The sequence below is a fragment of the Balaenoptera ricei genome, chromosome X (assembly GCF_028023285.1).
Source record: "Balaenoptera ricei isolate mBalRic1 chromosome X, mBalRic1.hap2, whole genome shotgun sequence".
Taxonomy (NCBI): Eukaryota; Metazoa; Chordata; class Mammalia; order Artiodactyla; family Balaenopteridae; genus Balaenoptera; species Balaenoptera ricei.
In genome coordinates, this window is record NC_082660.1 from 31,051,361 (window position 1) to 31,072,622 (window position 21,262).

Here is a 21,262-nt window from a genome sequence, read left to right on the forward strand (position 1 = left end):
AACGTTTACTATACACGAAAGGTTAACTGTTGAAATAGTGGTGTTAGTGTTGCTAACTGGTTAAATATTAACATTTACCAAAGTAGAACTCTAAGGTAAGGATAAGAGCACTTTTCTAAATTGGCACTGGCTCCTTTATCATTTAATGTTTTTAAGATCTTGGCATTTGCTTTCTTCATTCTCTATTCTGATTTAGGCCTTATGAAGTCAAAGCCTTGGGTTTTAACACTTATAACTGATGAAGGATAGTTAATGGCTATACTGACACAATTAAGAGATTCAAAACAATAGAAGAAAGAAAAATCTAAAACAAAAGTACTCCAAAACATGAAAATTTCAAATGCTTAAGCTAAGCTTTAAAAATCAGGAGAGGCATGACTCATAGAGGGATGAACAGCACAAAATTCAAGTATTACAGAGTCAACTGGACTTATCCTTTGGCATTTTTATATTCTGCCACTTAAAAACTGGCACTTTTAACTAAAATACTAAAAAAAAATCGGTACTATTTTTACTTACTATGTATTTCGTAAAGCGATTTTCAGTCTTCTGTTTCAAGTTCAGGGTGATCCTGTTTCTGTACTTGTATATAATATGGGTTTCATTGTACTGCTTTGTCCACTTAAAGCTGGGTTGTGACCATACACGTAAAGGATCAGTTCATATGCAATTCATTGTTTGTAATAATGCTGACAGAATTCTCTTGCTTGTTTGTGTGGAAACCACAACAGTGAATGGGAATCACCACTGATCTACGGGCCAGGCAAGGTACAGTGAAATTTACATCTATTATCTTCGGTTATTTATTTGTACTCTAATTATGCTTCTTACCATTTTAGAGATAAAGAGTAACTTACACATGGTTATAGGATGAACTGAGATTGAATTCCTATCTTACTGACCTTAATGTTCAATATGTAGGTTTCTGCCACTCTGTACACTGCCTCTTTTGGCATCAGGAAACAATTTTAAATAAATATATTTCCATTTTTTCAAATATATACCTAACTGTTCCTAGGTTAATACAGTTTCTATTCTCTTGGCCTGCCACAGGACTGGTTTCTCAGAGTGAAAAGCCCTCCGCTAAGCCCCTGCTAAGACAAAGTCCATGACAGACACCTCCTACGCTCCATCATCCACAGGACAATTTCTACTCATCTACAGAATCTTTCCTCTTTGCCATGTGCCTCAGGCCCAACAGTGATCGCACTCTACTTCAGTAGCATTTTCCTAGGCATTCTGAGCACTGTATGTCTTACTGCCCTGCTGACTAAGCTCTGGCTTGCTGCCTATTTCACCTCCCTACCCTCCTCCAAATATTTTGTTTCTAGTGGAAGCAGAAATGGTATTACAGCAAAGCAAAGAGGCCCTGGTGACAAGTATGTCCCCAAAAGCTACAGGATTTTCTGTGTGACAGTCGACAATTCCAAAAAAAAAAAAAAAAAGGTTCTTTTTGTTAAAAAGAGGCATTTTAAAACTAAAAATGATGTCAATTTTATTTTACTTTATTACTCATCAATGTCTATTCTTCAGACTATATAGGCTGAAGAACTATGCCACTTAGGACCCTTCACTAATATATGGTGAAGGCAAAGCTAATTAATGATACAAGTGCCTATTCTCAGCCTGCCTGCCTACCTATCAATTGATATATCATCATCTTTTTCTCTCATTTCTTCTGTAATACTACAGTGTTAGGGGCAATGGTGGCAAACAGAGTTGAGAGATCAGACTAGCATTTGTGGTAATAATTGGTTTTGTCATTGAAGGATGGTTTATTCCATTTCTAAAATTTACTAGTACACAACTGAGCTCTTTCTCTCTAAGTAAGTGAGATAAAGAAACAGAAATATGGTATGATATTGCTTATATGTGGAATCTAAAAAAAATGATACAAATGAACTTAATTACAAAACAGAAACAGACACACAGGCTTAGAGAAGGTGCTTATGGTTACCAGGGGGAAGGGTGAGGGGGAGGGATAGTTAGGGAGTTTTGGATTGACATGTACACACTGCTATATTTAAAATAGATAACCAACAAGGACCTACTATATAGTACTGGGAACTTTGCTCAATATTATGTAATGACCAAAATGGGAAAATGATTTGAAAAAGAATAGATACATGTATATGTATAACTGAATCACTTTGCTGTACACCTGAAACTAACACAACATTGTTATTCAACTATACTCCAATATAAAATAAAAAGTTTAAAGATAATCTGCAAAAAAAAGAATAAGAAAAATAAACAAATATATTTTACCTTCAAAAAAAACTTGATTTAAAAGTTTCTGAGCAACAAGGAAAAAGAGAAAGAAATCACTTGCCTGAAGGAATAAATGTTTTCATCTTACAGTGCTTTAAAAAGCACAACTTGGAAAGAGACATGAAGATAAGCACAGGTCTTTGCAACAAATTGTGTTGGGAAGATGATATACACATGCAAAAGAATGAAGTTGAACCCTTACTATACATCATATACAAAAATTAACTCAAAGTTGATCAAAGACATAAATGTAAGAGTGAAAAGCCATAAAACTTAGAAAACAGAGGGGAAAAGCTTCATGGCATTGGATTTAGCAATAATTTTTGAAAATGACACCAAAAACACAAGTAACCACAAAAAAAACAGAGTCAAAATTAAAATATTTATTCATCAAAGGACACTACCAACAAAGTGAAAAGGTAACTCACACAATGGGAGAAAATACTTGCAAGTCACCTATCAAATAATTTCCAAAATACTCCAATGAGTCAACAACAACAACAAACAAGCAAACAGCATAATTTGAAAATGTTCAAAGGGCTTGAAGATATTTCTCCAAAGAAAATATACAGATAGCCAATAAGCACATGAAAAGATATTCAATATCACTAGTTATTAAAAAAGTGAAAATCAAAACTACAATCAAATGCCACTTCACACCCTTTAAGATGGTTAGTAGGATGGATGGAGATTTGTGTGTATATATATATATATATAAAACAAGTGCTGATAGGGATATGGAGAGATTGGTACCCTTGTACCCTGCTGGTAAGAATGTAAAATGGTATAGCCATATGGACAATAGTTTGGTAGTTCCTCAAAAAAATTAAACCTAGAAATTAACATATGATTCAACAATTTCACTTTTAGATATATACCTAAAAGAATTGAAAGCAAAAACCTGAATAGATATTTGAATACTCTTGTTCCTAGCAGCATTATTCACAAAAGCCAAAAGGTGGAAGCAACCTAAGTGTCCATCAATGGATGAATGGATAAACGAAAAGTGGTATATACAAACAATGGAATATTATTCAGCCTGAAAAGGAAGAAAATTCTGTCCCACATCATAACATGGATGAACCTCAAAGCACTATGCTAACTGAAATAAGCCAGTTGCAAAAAGGCAAACATTGTATGATTCTGCTTATATGAAGTACCTAGGGTACTCAAATTCATAGAGACAGAAAGTAGAATGGTGGTTGCCAGGGTCTAAGGGGAGGGGGTAAAGGGAAATTATTATTTAATGGGTAGAGTTTTAGTTTGGTAACATGAAAAGGTCTGGAGATGGATGGTGATGATGGTTTATTTAATATATTTATGTCACTGAATATTCACTTAAAAATGATTAAAATAGCAAATTTTATATTAGGTACATTTTACCACAATAAAAAGATAAGCATAAAATTGATATTTAAATACTAAAATACTATATTTTAAATACTTGGCCCACATATGAACAAGCAAAAACACTGGAATATACAGTACTTTGGATGACTTTAAAGCCAAGATTAGCAAAAGTCAACTAACTGACACTGAAAATAAGTTATAATTTAACAACATTCAGACATGTGTCAAGATATAATTATATATATATATATATATATATATATATCACTAATAGTTAATTGCAAACATAATCATTCAGGAATGAGTCAAAAATTTTCTTCTGAGTGGTAATGAGATTTGTGATGGGGGCCAGTCTCATCTTCCTGCTCAGACACATGTATAGAAAATTAATGAACTTAATTTCCAAAAACATAAAAATCAGTGTACAGGTAGGGAATCAGCACAGAATGTAAGAGAAGAAAGGGGAAGAGATAGAAATAAGGAGGAAAAAGCAAAAAAGAGAGAGGAAGAAAGGCGAAGGATGGAGAGAGAGGGAGTGAGAGAGAGAGAGAGAGAGAGAAAGAGAGAGACGAGTAAGAAGGCACAGTGTCAAGTCACCATTATATATATTTTCGCTTTGCAACTAAAGTCCTTTCACTCTTTACTGGAGGGCAAAATTATTTCATCTCCTGTTGTAGTTCATGAACCTAAAATTGCAACAGTGCTCACAAATCAATTCTGATGATAACAATGTTTTGTGACACTTTAATCAGATCAATGTAATTAAATTTTCCAAGTCATTAAATCACCTTTTACGAAGCATATTACTTTTATTTCAATTATTAATTCAATTTAATGAATATTTCAAGCTCTCTTTCCTCTATCTTTCCCTAAGCTATCATATGTGCTTCCTTATACCTCACCACTTCTTTTTAATTTCCAAAGAGTAACAGATTCAGGACATAAAGGCAGTAAACAAATAAGTGGAATTCAACACATATTGAAATGTGTCCAGGAAGAATGATCATATTAATGGAACAGATCTTGGAAAATATTTAAGACTAGAACATACATGGATATATAATGCCAACAATAAAGAACATAAGTGTTTCTTCTGGTTTCATGCATTCTGACAACGAAACTAAAATTTAATATTATAAATTTCAAATGTCCAAACAGGAAGAACAAGATAGGGAAGAAGAGGCAGAAACAGCAGGGATTGTTGCCACTATTCCCCGTAAGATTTACCAGAAGAAATGAGAGGAGATTTTCCAAAGATAAACACAGAATGATAAAGGTACTTTTAAAGGTAACACCAAATCCAGAAACCATAAAAATATTGATATATTCAGATATATAAATAAACTATACCATTTTGTAGGATAAAATCCACCACAAGCAAAGGCAAAAAGATTAAAGGGAAAAATTCTATTTTCAGGAATGTAAATTGGTACAACCACTATGAAAACAATATGGAAGTTCCTCAAAAAATTAAAGAGAACAACCATATGATCCAGTAATTCCACTTCTGGGTATTTTTCCAAAGAAAATGAAAACACTAATTTGAAAAGATACATGCACAGTTATGTTCACTGCAGTATTATTTACAATAGCCAAGAGAAAGGAGCAACCTAAGTGTCCATCAATAGATGAATGGATAAAGAAGATGTGGTACATACCTACAATAGAATACTAGTTAGCCATTAAAAAAAAAAAGGAAATGTTGCCATTTGCAACAACATGGGTGGACCTAGGGGGTATTATGCTAAGTGCAATAAGCCAGACAGGGAAAGACAAATACCATATGATCTCACTTCTATATGGAATCTATAAAACAAATGAACAAACATAACCAAATAAAAACAGAGGAGGTGGTTGCCAGAGGGGAGGGGAGTAGGGTAATCTGGAAAATAGGTGAATGGGATTAGAAGACATAAACTTCGGTTATAAAACAAATAAGTAATGGGGATGTAATGTACAGCATAAGGAATATAGCCAATAATATTCTAATAACTTTGTATGGTGACAGATGATAACTAGACTTATTGTGGTGATCATTTCATAATGTATAAAAAAACTAAATCACCATGTTGTACACCTGAAACTAATACTGTATGCCAATTATACTTCAATAAAAATATATTTTTAACTCACTTGTGGCAAATTTATAATTTTCCCCCATAGTCAGTATGGCCCTATTCTGTAATATTAGTTTCATTGTGCACAAGGCTGCTAATCTCAAGGCTTTATTTCCCAGATTCCTGAGCATCAAGATATGGCCTTAATCAAAGTTCTGGCCAGTAGGGTTTGACTGACAGTGAGGCATATTACTTTTGATTCTACCCTTAAAAAAAACTGTGGGTAGGCTCCACTGGACCTCTCCATTCTTCTTGATCTCTGGGGATAGTTTAAGAACAAGAGCTGTCACCTTGGGCCCACAAGTGGAAGCCATATGTTGATCTGTGGACTCTGTGTCTCTAGGAGAATCATGAGAGTAAAAAAATACTTCTACTTCATTTAAACTAAACTTTATTTTGGAGTATTTTTGATACAGTAATGTAAGCTGTCTCCTAATAACACATTATTTCACAAAGTAATAATTTCCCTATTGTATGAGTATCTCCTTCAACAACAACAATAACAAAAACCCACAAGATTGTACAAGAGAAAACTTAGAAAAGAAAATGTTTCCCAGGAAAGGAAATAAAAATAGATCTTTAACATATGAAGAGTTACTAAAACTCTTCTTTTTTTTAATTAAAAAAACTTTTTAAAAAATTTATTTTATTTATTTATTTTTGGCTGTGTTGGGTCTTCGTTTCTGTGCGCGGGCTTTCTCTGGTTGCAGCGAGCGGGGGCTACTCTTCATTGTGGTGCGTGGGCTTCTCATTGCAGTGGCTTCTCTTGTTGTGGAGCACGGGATCTAGGCGCGTGGGCTTCAGTAGTTGTGCCTCACGGGTTCTAGAGCACAGGCTCAGTAGTTGTGGTGTGCAGGCTTAGTTGCTCTGCAGCATGTGGGATTTTCCTGGACCAGGGATTGAACCCGTGTCCCCTGCACTGGCAGGCAGATTCTTAACCACTGCACGACCAAGGAAGCCCACTAAAACTCTTAAATCTCATAAAAGTAAGGAATGAAAATTGAGCTTCTATTAAAAGGGCATTTTCAACTATCAGACTGGCAAGGATCTGAAAGCTTGGCGACACGCTATGTTCACGAGCATAAGGAGAAAAAGGTACTCTCATGTATTACTGACCAGAGCATAAAAGTATAAAATGCTTACACACTCTTTGAACTAGTAAATTCACTTCCATGAATTCACTGTATAAATATACATGCAGAAATGTGAAATGGTGTAAGTAAAAGGTAATTTATTTCATCATTGTTTGTATTAGCAAAAAATCAGAAGTGACCTAAATATCCACTGGTAAGAGATTGGTTAAATAAATTATGGTATGTTTAGACAATGAAATACAGTACTATCACGAGAAAGATTGAAGGAATTTCTGATGGACTGATACAGAATTATCTACAAGATACATTTTAAATGAAAAGAAAAAGTGCAGAACAGTATATATACTATAGTCTAGCATTCATGTAAAGTGAGGAAAAATATTCAATATTAATTTAGAATTAATTATATAGTCTGAATACTTCTATACTGGTAAAAAATAGGGAAAAAACTGGTAACCTTGTTTACCTCTGAGGACAGGAATAGAAGGAGCCATATCAACTATTTGTAACTTTATTTTTTAAAACATATTATTTATTTAAAAATTTAAAAAATCATACAAGTAATATAATTCTATTAATTTTTTTCTATTTTTAATATAATCAAAACTTGGTACCATAGAACCGACACTAATATATTCCAATTATATCAATAAGAATGTTAATTGTTTTCTTCTGTGAAGAAAGCTAATTACTGGTCCAATATGCAACAAAAGTAAAGCAGTAAGAATGAATGATATTCTTAACACATTGCTTTAAACACATTAAAATGAGAAAGATATCCTTTATAACTTTTGAGAAACAAATGACTCTTCAAAGCGGAAAGAGAATGAGTTAATATTGGGTTGGCCAAAAAGTTCATTCGGGTTTTTGGTACCATCTTATGGAAAAACTCAAACAAACTTTTTGGCCAACCCAATACATGAAAATACACATCACCTATTTGTCCTCCTAGCTTTCTCATCTTTATGCTACAATTCTGGCATGTAGTCGTGTTTTCAAGATTTTGAATGAAAATTGTATCTATTTATACTAATCTTCAGTGCAAGTAAATGCTATGTGTTGGAAGGTTAGATTTATTCTATCATATTTCTAAAGAATCAGCTAAGCCACATGAAGAATATCTAAAATTTAAAAAATCTACGTAACAAGTGACATAACTTTGTGGGTAACCTAGAAAGTTCTCCAAATTATATACATGGGTTGTTTAATGTCTAATGTCTACAAAATACGTAATAACAGAACTATTCTACGTCTCAACAAGCAGGTGAAGTGGGGATAAGTACATCCGACAATATAATAAGGCAAAATTATAATAGCTTATGACATTTCTCCTTTTAAATGTCTTCAGTGGCAAAGGTCAATAAATTAAACTCTTGCTAGCAATGCAAAATCTCAGGCCCCACTGGTAACCTACTGAACCTGAAATTCTGAGAGTGTGACCCAGAATTCTTTGTTTTAACAAGCCCTCCTGGTGACTGTGGTTTGAGAACTACTGTTTTAATTTAACAGTAAGAATCAATATGAAATATCACCATGTCAATATTATTTTTGGTTTCAGACCAAAAGAAATCAATATCTACTTTAAAATCTATTGCCATGGGAAGCAACCGCATAGCACAGGGAGATGAGCTCTGTGCTTTGTGACCACCTAGAGGGGTGGGATAGGGAGGGTGGGAGGGAGGGAAATGCAAGAGGGAAGAGATATGGGAACATATGTATATGTATAACTGATTCACTTTGTTATAAAGCAGAAACTAACACACCATTGTAAAGCAATTATACTCCAATAAAGATGCTAAAAATAAATAAATAAATAAATAAAATCTATTGCCAAAGTTTAAATATGAGGTATAAATTTAGACTATATAACTATAATATCTGTTATATAGATTACTTATTTATGGTTTTTAAATATTTTTATTTTTTATTTATGCCAACTTCTTTTATCACATCACACTAACAGGAAGTATTAATGAAGACACATTGACCTCTCATGAAAAATATCCAGTAAGCCTATATGCACTTATACTGATTTTTCTACTAGATCATTTTTATTGGTAACATACACTCCACCTTAAGTTACCCTATTTTACATAATGTTCAAAGTCTTATGGAGAATAATAGCCAAGAAGGTGCAATAAGGCATTCAAGAAAGTGGAGACTTTCAAAAAGCACCTCAGTGTTTGAAATCCACACAGTTATACACCACACCTATGTCCTTGATGATGATGATGATGATAATTTAATACACCCCACAATAAATAAATCTGAAAAAAATTACAGGAACTAGAACCCAGTAATAGTCTTAAAGATAATATGTGTATGTCATAACTTCTACGACAATGATTTTGTCAGTACAATTTCAGCCTCTATGGTAATAGCTCTTTTACTGAAAAGGGATTTCAGCCATTTCCTCACAAGTCCCAAGCAAGTATTCTCTCTAGTTTGCTGGTACTTCAGTGAAGATGGAAAATAGATAACACTTAGCACTTAAAAAGATCAGACTGGGGGGGCACAATTGAAAGTGATACTCACCGGCTACAATAATAAACAATATTAAGGACCACAGCTTCACCTAAAACCAACTGTGTGTTCTTGCAGATGTCTAAGAGGTATAATATAAGTCTTGATCCTTCTTTTTCTTGTGGGACTCTTCAAGTTATGGCAGTATCACTGGCTACCTTCCTTGCTGTCTAAAACACTGACAGGATCAGATGTTAACTTCAGAAGAGCGTTTATTTTCAAATAAAAACTAAAACTCAAATATTACAATTCACTTAAAGGGAATGCTATGTGATATGAATAGTTTTGCTAGTAAGATTAGCACAGTATCAGTAAATATAAGGAAGCATAAATCACTTATTTCCACCTTAACCTTTCTGTTACTTCCTCTTATTGTAGTTGCATGCTTTGTATCATGACTGGCATATAAGAGGTAATAAAACTATAAAAACAAAACATACTGAAATCCAACTATAATATAGTCATTGCTCAGTAATCATGAGGAAGATTGGTTCCAGGACTCCCCTCAGACACCAAAATCTGCTTATGTTCAAGTCCCTTATAGAAAGTAGTGTAATATTTGCATATAAGCTATGTACATCCTCTCCTATACTTTATTTTTTTATGTGTAATTACACATTTCTTTTTACCATTTTATTTTTTTAAATTGGGGTATAGTAGTTTTACAATGTTGTGTTAGTTTCTACTGTACAGCAAAGTGGAGTTCCCTGTGCTATACAGTGGGTTCTCATTAGTTATCTATTTTATACATATTAGTGTATATATGTCAATCCCAATCTCCCAATTCATCCCACCCCCCCTTACTCCCATTGGTGTCCATATGTTTCTTCTCTACATCTGAGTCTCTATTTCTGCCTTGAAAACAGGTTCATCTGTACCATTTTTCTAGATTCCATATATATGCATTAATATGTTTCTTTTTCTCTCTCTGACTTACTTCACTCTGTATTACAGTCTCTAGGTCCATCCACGTCTCTACAAATGACCCAATTTCATTCCTTTTTATGGCTAAGTAATACTCCATTGTATATATGTACCACATCTTCTTTATCCATTCATCTGTTGCTGGACATTTAGGTTGCTTCCATGACCTGGCTATTGTAAATAGTGCTGTAGTGAACATTGGGGTGCATGTGTCTTTTTGAATTATGGTTTTCTCTGGGTATAGGCCCAGTAGTGGGATTGCTGGGTCATATGGTAGTTCTATTTTTAGTTTTTTAAGGAACCTCCATACTGTTCTCCATAGTGGCTGCATCAATTTACATTCCCACCAACAGTGCAAGAGGGTTCCCTTTTCTCCACCCCATCTCCAGCATTTATTGTTTGTAGATTTTTTGATGATGGCCATTCTGACCAGTGTGAGTTGATACCTCATTGTACTTTTGATTTGCAATTCTCTAATAATTAGTGATGTTGAGCATCTTTTCCTATGCCTCTTGGCCATCTGTATGTCTTCTTTGGGGAAATGACTATTTAGGTCTTCTTCCCATTTTCTGATTGCGTTGTTTGTATTTTTGATATTGAGCTGCATGAGCTGTTTGTATATTTTGGAGATTAATCCTTGAAATTAAGGAAACAATCCCATTCACCATTTCAGCAAAAAGAATAAAATACCTAGGAATAAACCTACTGAAGGAGGTAAAAGACCTGTACTCACAAAACTATAAGACACTGATGATAGAAATCAAAGATGGCACAAACAGATGGACAGATATACCATGTTCTTGGATTGGAAGAATCAACACTGTGAAAATGACTATACTATGCAAAGTAATCTACAGATTCATTGCAATCCCTATCAAACTACCAATGGCATTTTCCACAGAACTATAGCAAACAAATCTTAAAATTTGTATGGAGACACAAAAGACTCCAAATAGCCAAAGCAATCTTGAGAAAGGAAAACGGAGCTGGAGGAATCAGGCTCCCTGACTTCAGACTATACTACAGAGCTACAGTAATCAAGACAGTATGGTACTGGCACAAAAACAGAAATATAGATCAATGAACAGCACAGAAAGCCCAGAGATAAACCCATGCACCTATGGTCAACTAATCTATGATAAAGGAGACAAGAATATACAATGTAGAAAAGACAGTCTCTTCAGTAAGTGGTGCTGGGAAAACTGGAGAGCTACATGTAAAAGAATGAAATTAAAACACTCCCTAACATCTCCTATACACTATAAATCATCTCTAGATTACTAACAACACCTAATATGATGTAAATGCAATGTAAATGTTATGTAAATAGTTGCTAGTACATGGAAAATTCAAGCTTTGATTTTTGGAACTTTCTGGAGTCTTTTTCCAATATTTTTGACCTACAGTTGGTTGAATCAACAGATTCAGAGCCTGAAGATATGGAAGGCAAACTGTATAAAAGAATAAAATAGATACAATAGCCAAGACATGGACGCAACTTAAATCCCCATCAACCCATGAATGGATAAAGATGTAAAATATACACACACACACAGAAATACTATATACATAATGGAATACTACTCAGCCATAAAAAAGAATGAAATAATGCCATTTGTAGCAACATGGATGGACCTAGAAATGATCATACTAAGTGAAGTAACTCAGAGAAAGACAAATACCGTATGATATCACTTAAACGTGGAATGTAAAATATGATACAAATGAACTTATTTATAAAACAGAAATAGACTCACAGACATAGAAAACAAACATATGGTTACCAAAGGGGAAAGGGGGCGAGGGAGGGATAAACTAGGAGTTTCGGATTAGCAGATACAGACTACTATATATAAAATAGATAAAACACAAGGTCCTACTGTATAGCACAGGGAACTATATTTAATATCCTGCAACGAACCATAATGGAAAAGAATATATATATATATGTATTTATATACATGGATATGTATAACTGAATCACTTTGCTGTACCCCAGAAACTAACACATTATAAATCAACTATACTTCAATTTAAAAAAAAGAATAGAGAAAAAGCAATAAAGATAGTACCATAAAGTAGCAGGGACTGGATAATAATCTTTGAAGATATATGTACTTTCAATATATTTCTCAGAATGTATTTAACCACACTTGGGGAGACAGAGTGGTATAGAGAAAGAATGGACGCTACAGAATCTTACCATCTGCTAGCTGTGAGGCATTACACAATTCAACTAATCTTATCTTCAGATTTCTATAGCCACAAAATAGGGATATTAGCAGCTAATTTATCTGCGTGCTCTAAGAACTAGAGATTTTGTGTATTAGCACACCTGGTGATACATACTGTCTGGTATATACAGACTTGAAAATGTATAATTTGTTCAGTCAGTAACAGCTAACACTATGGCCATAATCATCATGATTTATTGTTGTATGAAGAGACCCCTGCCCGTTAATGGTCTTACCTGTCCTTGCTCTCCACATTGCTCCCTAACACCTACAAAAGACACTTATTTTTTGAGAAGTTGAAAGCTGCCAACATTTAAAGAAAGGTCTGTTGCCTCTGTTTGCTCTCCTCTCAGTCTTGTTTTGTAGACATACATACTACATTCAAGTAATCCTTGATCCTCGAATACTCTCCAACTTGTCTTTTTTTTTTTTTCTTTTTGACTCCAGGGGTAGATAAAAGTTTCATGGGACCTAAACTTTATACAATTTTGGTGATCGTGTTTCAAAAGGGGTATACACAATTTTGAACATGAAATTATACAAAGAATATTTATTTATAATGTAAAAGGAAATCACAAGTTTGAAAAAGCTGACATGCATCATAAAAAAAAAAATTCAGAAATAATATTTTTGTTAATTCACTGCTTGAAACATCTCTATCCTGTTTTCCCTAGAATTTAGTCTGCATATTCTGATCCTCATTTCACATGACAAGAATCTTCTATCCTTTTCTAGAAATAACAACATGAGCATTCAGTCTTTCCTCTAGCTCAGTGATTTTTTTTTTTTACAGACAATATAAAATGTGTTTTTCTAGCTTTAAAATTCATACTAGTAATGTTATTTAAAGTTCAGGATTTTTGTCAAATTTGAGATATCTCTTTTAAATGAACTGTAAGATTTCAGTGCGTATCAAGTTTTCTTGTTCTGTAACTGATCTTAAATTCTCTTTCAATTGATGAGGCTTATTAACCATTTTGCTGGCAATACCTCACTGTGGTGGCAAAAATCCTATATCATCTTCGTTGATGTCAGCATTTTCAGTCAAATCGGCAAGAAATTTAGTTATAGTTCAATATAATCCATACTATTCACTCCTTTTCATTAATTGGCTCATGAGACAAATACGTCAGCCTGTTCATTATCTCTTCCTGTTTATAAATTTCTATTTTGATTTATAATGTGAGTTTGTTACTTTTTGTTATATTGTTTTGTTATTTCTCATTATCAAAATTATTTCTATGGAGTTTACAGATTTTTTTTTTTGCTTCATCTTCTACTCCACATTTCCTTAAAATTTCTCTCATTCCTTTAATAAAAATTTAAAAATGACAAAAGAAGATACACTTCATATATTCCAAATCTGGAACCTATTGCTTTATTTTTGTTTTATCAAGACTTCCAAAATAAATCTTTTCACATTACAGGTAAAATGACATATTCCCAGCTCTACTACTCTTTAGCCACATCCCCAACATACGCATAGTTCTTCAGTGTGATTGGTAGTATGCGTGTGTTCAGGAGGATTCATAATTTGTAAACAGTCATATTAATAATATATTACAGTATCTTACTTTTGCATCTTTAACAAACACATATGAGCAGAAGACATTTTGCTAACGGCCCCTTTCAGTACTTAATGTTTGAGAATCTACATTGGGACTCATTTCTTTTTCTTATTCATGTGGATTATCTTTTGCTTCCATATGCTTGGTTGGTGACAAAGTTTCAACCGAAATCAGAGTACTATGTTTAAGCAAAAGAATACTTGCTAAAACAACAAATAAGCTTCCTATCAGCTATATCTAGCTCTGAACTGTTAGTCATAGACTTTTCCCAAATGCTTCCTGATTCATCTTTGCTGCAATCAACTCAAGCCTTGCATAAAAGCTCTGAGGGGAGCCAGGAACTGAATCAAAGTTCACTGCCCTATTGACAGCACACAGAAGTCAAGTCTCTAGCTTGATTGTTGATTTACCCAGTTTCTTACTGGCTGTCACAGATCTTGGAGTGGGGGCTCACAGAGGGAGACAGACATCCTTAATACCCAGTGTGGTGACAATATGTCTCTGTGAAACTATGACTGGCTGCAGTTCAAGCAATGTGGAAAGCTGTGATTGGCTGCAGATGTAGCTATCCTAGCAGTTGACACAAGGAGATGATGGGAATATATTATAAGATCTAATTGAGAAATATATCGCTCAGGAAATAATATATTCTTGTTCCTTAATGCCTGCTAAGTTAACTTCCTAATCTCTCTCACGTTTGCACCAGGGCCATGTCATACATACTAAAGCAAAGGGCAAGATGGATGTGCCACCCTGGAATTCAGGATAAAAAAATGTCAAAAATATACATGTGTGAACGTATGTGTGTATGTGTGTGTGGCAGGGGATGTGAGAGGGGAATGAGGCAGTGAGGGAGAGGGGGACAGAAGGAGAGGAAGAGATAGAAAGAGGAAGTAAAAGAAATAGCAATGAAGTGAAGGAAAAAGGACAGAGAAAGATTTCAAACTGGCTTTCTGGTATCATCATATCATTCAACACTGCCGCCATCTCCAACCTTTCCAAATCTCTCTCCAAACATCTGTCTTTTCCACACCACCTGCTACTGCCTTAACTGAGGCTTCCATTATTTTGCCTTGACTGTTAGAAAAATGTAATACCAAATAACCTTGCTCGGAGGTCTTTCTATCATCTGAATCAAGCTATAACATTGCCATAAACTTGAACTTCCTAAAACACATATGTGTTTATATTACTCCTTTCTCAATTTATTCAACCTATCCCTACCAACTTAAAAATAAAAAATAAAAATTCTAGAACTTTCTTATCTTGGCCCTGACATGGGCCTCAATTAATGCAGAAGCTATGAGGTGGGTAGGTATAGATACCTAAGGATTTGTAAGTGTGATCAAGTACTTATTTTACTTAGGGACATATAAAGAAGTGGTACAAAATTGTTAGGAAAACGTAAATATATGTTTGGATAGTTGCTTTGTATTTTAGACATAAAAATCAGAGTAAAAATAAGTTATTTAAGCTTCCACTGGCAGAAGATATTTTATCTGTATAATGTAAGGCAGAAAATGAGCAAAAATGAAACAAGAATACAGTATGTGAAAAACATAAATAAGGAGAAGTAAATCAAATTTGACAAAAGGAAAGCTGACAAATTCATTTTATATGGCTAGTATACAACCTTAGTTCCAGAACACTTTAAGGATATTAAAAGAAAGGAAAATTATAGACTAACTTCAGCCATAAACATCAAAATAATATCTTAGTTAAGACTATCCAATGACAATATTTAAGAAACACATTTTCAACTAGAGTTTTCCTCAGGAATGCATTAATAAAATCTATAGTTCAATGTTAGGAAATATATAAATGTAATTCTCCATATTAGATTTTAAAGGAAAAATATAACTATAGCAATATAATTCTCATAATAATTTGAATCAAGGAGAGTTTACTAAACTTGATACATAGTTACATACCAAAATCTACAGCAAGAATCGTGTTTCATGGACAAACTTAAGATACATTCCCTTTAAAATCAGAAACAAATCAAGGATGATACCATTATTCTTTAATACAGTACTATGTTCCTGACCACTGATATAAGAAGAAAAACTCTGAGGATTAGAAAAATCTGTGAGTTTTGTACATGTTACAATAATAATAGATGGTCAGACTCCAAAAACGTTACTACTAGGAGTTATGTTATGCTTAGAGAAAAACATAAGATTAATTTCTAACATGTATTTTGTAGAGTAGCTGAGATCAGGAGAAATAATGGGCAATAGCTGGAGTGGAGAAAAAGAAAATGTTCGCTTTTATTTGGCCTGGAGTTTCTTGTACTGTGATGGTAATTATTTGGGATGGGGTTGGGAGGAGAGAGACAGAGAGATATAGACTGGGAATGAATCACACCAAAGGTGAAGGCATATGGATACCTCACTGAGAGGAGATAAGCATGCAGATAGTTTGGTATATGTGCCATCATATTGTGAGAAGCCCAAGCTAAGTATACAGGCCACATGTAGGTGCTCTGGTTGACAGCCACAGATGTGTTTTCAGCTGACAGACGGCATCAGGTATCAGCCATGTGAGTGAACCATCATGGACATCGAGCCCATTCTAGCCTTCATATGTCCCCAGGCCCAGTCACTGGTTTTTTTCCCCAGCTTCTTTCATTATTTTTAAACCACTAAGTGGATTGCCAAACTACCACAGCTCCCTTCAAGTTTGGAAACAAATTAGAACTTGGAGGAGGGGAGTGGAGTAGATGTGTTTCAGATTTCAGAGTCAAATCCAGTTTTAGAATTAACTTATAAAACTCTGAAAGCTGGTCTAATAGTGGAAAGGTTGATTCTGTTAAATGCGGAATAGTCCAATTAGAGGACAATTAGCCATCCTTTCCGATACCCATCCATCCCCTTTTGGCACCCAAAAGCACAGGTCTTTCTTGACAGCAGTGCAGGCATATCATTACCTTCTGGGGTCAGCACACATATCTGTTTAGCTAGGTGTCCAGAATCACTGAGTCACCAAGGAAAAGCATGTGGGCCAAAAGCAGTCAGCTGTCACAGCTCACATACCAGCAACCAGGGAATGAGAGCCATGCAGAATCCAGTATCAGAGAAGATACGAGTTATATCATTTTACACAGGGTTTCATTTTCTGGTATTATATTTTTTTAAGAGACAGGTTTAATGAGATATAATTCACAAGCTGTAAAACACCCATTCAAAATGTACAATTCCATTCAATCATTTTGAATATAATCAGAGTTGTATAACAATCACCACTATATAATTTTAGAACACTTTCATCAACCCACAGATAAGCCTCATACCTACTGGTTGTTACTCCTCCACTGTCAGTTTTAGGAAACCACAAAGCTATCTTCTGCCCCTATAGGTTCACCTATTATGGACATTTCATATAAAAGGAATCATACAACATGTGGGGTTTTTTGTGATTAACTTCTTTCACTTAGCATAATGTTTTCAATATTCATCCACCTTGTAGCATATAATGATACTTCATTCCTTACTATGACTGAATAATATTCCATTTTATGGATGTACCATATTTTGTTCATCCATTCATCAATTGATGGACATTTGGGTTGTTTCCACCTTTTTTTTTTTTTAATTTATTTTTGGCTGCATTGGGTCTTTGTTGTTGTGTGTGGGCTTTCTCTAGTTGCAGCGAGCGGGGGCTGCTCTTTGTTGCAATGCGCAGGCTTCTCAGTGCAGTGGCTTCTCTTGTTGTGGAGCACGGGCTCTAGGTGTGCAGGCTTCAGTGGTTGTAGCACGCAGGCTCAGTAGCTGTGGCGCACGGGCTTTTTTGCTCCGCGGCATGTGGGATCTTCCCAGACCAGGGATTGAACCCGTGTCCCCTGCATCGGCAGGTGGATTCTTAACCACTGTGCCATCAGGGGAGTCCCTGTTTCCTTTTTGCCATTGTAAATACACTGCTATAAACGTTTTGATTTGAACACCTGTTTTCGATTATTTTTGTTATATCTCTAGGAGTAGAATGGTAATTCTATGTTTAATGGTAATTCAATGTCCCCTAGACCCTGGAGGAGCTACCAGACTGTTTTCCACCATGTGTAACTGGTACAGTAATTCATTTCCACTATCACTTGTCATTGTCTTTTTCATTATAGATAAATCTAGGGTGTGTGAAGTGGTATTTCATGGGTTCCAAAGTATGTCTCTAATTAATTACCATGTTGAATATCATTTCATATACTTATTGGCTATTTGTATATCTTCTTTGGAAAATTTTGTATTCATATCATTTGTCATTTTAAAGTGGATTTGCAGTTTTTTACAACTGTAGCATTGTAAAAATGTTTTATATGGTATAGATACAAACCTCCTATTATATACATGAATTGCAAAATTTTTTTTCCATTTCTTTTAACTTACTTGGTGACTTTTTAAGCACAAAACTTTTTACTTATTCTTTTGTTGCTTTTGCATTTGGTGTCATTTCTAAGCAAGCACTTCTTAACCTAGCCCATGAAGATTCATTGTTATGTTTCCATGTATGTGTTTTATAGTTTTAGCTCTTATATTCTGTTCTATGATCTTTTAGAGTTAATATTTTGCATACAGTGTGAGGTAGGGTTCAAAATTCATTATTTTGCATGTGGATATCCAGTTGTCCCAGCAGCATTCATTGAAAAGAAAATTATCTCCCTATTGGATTGTCTTGGCACCTTTGACAAAATCAATTGACCAAAATGTGAGGGCTTATTTTGGGGCTCTCAATTCAGTTCCAAGGACGTATATGTCTATACTTATGCCAGTGCCACACTCTCTTGAGGACTACAGCTTTACAGTAAGTTTGAAATTGGGACATGTGAGACCTCCAAATTTGTTCTTTTTTGAAGACTTTTTGATTACTCTCTATCCCACACAATTTCACATTAATTTTAGGGTCAGCTTGTCACTTCCTGAAAAAAATATGAAGCTGAGATTTTGATAAAGATTGCATTGAATCTGTAGATTGCTTTGGGGAACACTGCCATCCTCAAAATAATAAGTCTTCCAATACAAGAATGTGAGATGCCTTTCCATTTATTTAGATCTTTATTTTTTCTCAGCAATGTTTTATAGCATTTGGTGTACAAGTCTCCTACTCATGGCTAAAATTATTAAATATTCTTTTTGAAGACAATGTAAACAGAACTGTTGTCCATAATTTCATTTTCAATTTGTTCACTTTGGTTAGAAGTACAATGCTTTGTGCATACTGATCTTTTGACATGCAACTCTGAAGACATTTATTACTTCTAATACGTTTTTAGTGGATTCTTTGGATTTTTTATATACAATACAATGTCATCTGCAAATAGAGTCTTACTTCTTTTTTTCCAATCTTGGTGCCTGTTTTTTGCTTTCTTGTCAAATCACTCTGGCTAGAATGTCTAGCACAAAGTTAAAAAGAAGTGACATCTGCTCATGCCACTTCTATTTGCTGATGATAATGATGAAGTGTTCAGCCTTTCACCATTAAGTATGCTGTTAAGTATGCTTGTTTCTTAGGTGTCCTTTATCACTTTGAGGAAGGTCCCCTCCATTCCAAGTTCGTCGAGTATTTTTATTGTGAAATGGCGTTGAGTTTTCTCAAAGCCTTGTCTGTGTCTATTGAGATAATCATGTATTTTTTGTCCTTTATTCTACTGATATAATGTATTGTACTGACTGATTTCTGGGTTTTAAAACACTTGCATTCCTGGGATAAATCCTACTTGGTCATCACATACACATATAAACACATACACATATAAACACACACACACACACACACACACACATAGATGTTTTTGGTTCTTTTTCAAACATCGTTGGAGTCAGTTTGTTAGTATTTTGTTGTTTAGGGGTTTTACATCTACATGGCCTATAGTTTTCTTTCCTAGTGATATCTTTGCCTGATTTTGGTATCAGGATAATTCCAGCCTCACATAGTGAGTTGGGAAGTATTCCCACCACTTCTGTTTTTTGGAAGAGTTTCTAAGGGATTGGAATTATTTTTTCTCAAAGTATCTAGTAGAATTTAGCAGTGAAGATATCTGGTCCTGGGCTTTTCCTTATGTGTAGGTTATTTAATTATTAAATTAAATCTTTTTACTTGTGTAGCATAATCCAGATTATCTTTCTCTTGTTGAGTCAGCTCCAGTTGTGTTTCATTAACAAATTTGTCCCTTTTACCAAAGTGTTATATTTGTTTGCATATGCCTGTTCATAGTATTCCCTAGTAAGTGACATTACTTTGTAAAGTTGATAGTGATGGCCCCTCTTTCATTCCTGATTTTAATAATCTCCTTTTTTGTTAGTCTAGCAAAGGTTTTGCCAATTTTACTGATCTTTTCCAAGAACAAAGTTTAGTTTTGCTGATTTTCCTGTATTTCATTTCTATTCTATACGTTATTTACCTCCACTATCGCCTCAATTACATCCTTCCTTATACTTCCTTTATATTTAGATTACTATTATTTTCCCTTCCTCTTAAAGTAGAATGTCAGGTTATTGATATGAAATCTTTTCTAGTGTAGGTATTCACAGATATAAATTTTCCTTTAAGTACTGCATTAGCTTAATTCCCTAAGTTATGTTTTGCTATAATTTTTGTTCTTCTCAAAAATTTTTTTTCTAATATTCTTTGGGATTTTTTCTTTGACCCACTGGTAATTTAAGTGTGTGTTGTTTAGTTTCCATATACTTTTGACTTTCCCCTATTTTCTTTGATTATTCATTGCTAATTTAATTCTCTTGTGGTCAGAGAACATTTTATATTATTTCAATCTTTATAAATTTTTGAAGCTTATATTATGTTCTAACATACTGTCTATCACAGCAAATATTCCTTATTTTTGAGAAAAATGTGTATTCTACAGTTTTGGGGCTTAGTGTTTTATAAATGTGTATTATGTAGAATTGGTTTATACTCTGTTATTTTTATTTTTTATTTAAGTATAGTTGATTTACAATGTTTCAGGTATACAGTAAAGTGATTCAGTTACACACATACACACACACATATATATATATATATATATATATATATATATATTCTTTTCAAGATTCTTTTCCATTATAGGTTATTACAAGATATTGAATATAGTTCCCTGTGCTATAAAATAGGTCCCTGTTGGTTATCTATTTTATATATCTGTTAATGTCTGTATCTGTTAATGCCAAAGTCCAAATTGATCCCTCCTCCCC

General features: G+C 34.1%; 1 protein-coding gene across 4 annotated transcripts in view; it reads right to left on the reverse strand.

Moving 5' to 3' along the window:
* Positions 1-21,262, reverse strand: part of DMD (dystrophin) — a 2,476,968-nt gene that overhangs the window by 2,278,329 nt on the left and 177,377 nt on the right. The window lies entirely within an intron of this gene.